General features: G+C 41.7%; 1 pseudogene; it reads left to right on the forward strand.

Annotated features, from left to right (window-relative positions):
• Positions 1-12: 12 nt before the first annotated feature.
• Positions 13-830, forward strand: LOC102487169 (heterogeneous nuclear ribonucleoprotein R pseudogene; annotated as a pseudogene).
• The last annotated feature ends 135 nt before the right edge of the window (positions 831-965 follow it).

Consider the following 965-nt stretch of genomic DNA (forward strand, 5'->3'; position numbering starts at 1 on the left):
ACAGGCAGACAGAAACAGGGGAGCAAGGTACCAGACTCCACAAAGCGCACCAACGAGGAAAGAGCAAGGCCTTGGTGCAAGGATTGGGTTATACTGTGGACGTAACCATGGGGTAGAGGAAGTAGGGTTGTCCTCCACTAGACAGCGTGTACTCTGGTGTGCAATCTGGAACTGAAACAGAGGTCTTCATAGGTAAAATACCAAGAGATTTATATGAAGATGAGTTGGTGCCTCATTTTGAGAAGGCTGGTTCTGTGTCTCATGATGGATCTGTGTCTCATGATGGATCTACTGACTAGTCAGAACAGAAGGTATACATTTATCAACTTCTGTGGAAAGGAAGCTGCACAGGGAGCTGTTAAACTGTGTGACAACTATGAAATTCACCCTGGTCAACACTTTGGAGAGTGAATTTCTGTGGCAAACAACAGACTTTTCTTTGGATCCATTCCAAAGAATTAGACTAAAGAAAATATTTTGGAAGAATTCACCAAAGTCACAGAGGTTCGGTGGACATTCTCCTCTTTCATCAACACAATGACAAAAAGAAGATCGGGTGTTCTCCTTCCTCGACTATGAGAATCACAAGTGAGCAGCCAAGGCTAGGTGCCAGCTGATGAGTGGAAGCGTTGGCTTAACTGTGGTTACAATGGCATGGGATGAGTCTGTGGAAGAACCAGATCCAGAAGTCATGGCTAAGGTGAGAGTTCTCTTGTGAGAACCTTGACTGCCACAATGATGGAAGAGTCATTTTATGAATTTGGAAAACTTCAAAAAGTAAAGAAGTTAAAAGATTATGCATTCAGTATAATGTTGGCTATGGCTTTGTGGTATGTGGATTTTATTGTGTTGAGAAATGTTCCTTCTATGCCAATTTTGCTGAGAGTATTATTCATGAAGGGATTTTGTATGCTATTAAATGTTTTTTCTGCACCAATTGATAGGGTGCTATGGTTTTTATCTTT

The sequence above is a fragment of the Tupaia chinensis genome, unplaced genomic scaffold, assembly GCF_000334495.1.
Source record: "Tupaia chinensis unplaced genomic scaffold, TupChi_1.0 Scaffold149890_1, whole genome shotgun sequence".
Taxonomy (NCBI): domain Eukaryota; kingdom Metazoa; phylum Chordata; class Mammalia; order Scandentia; family Tupaiidae; genus Tupaia; species Tupaia belangeri.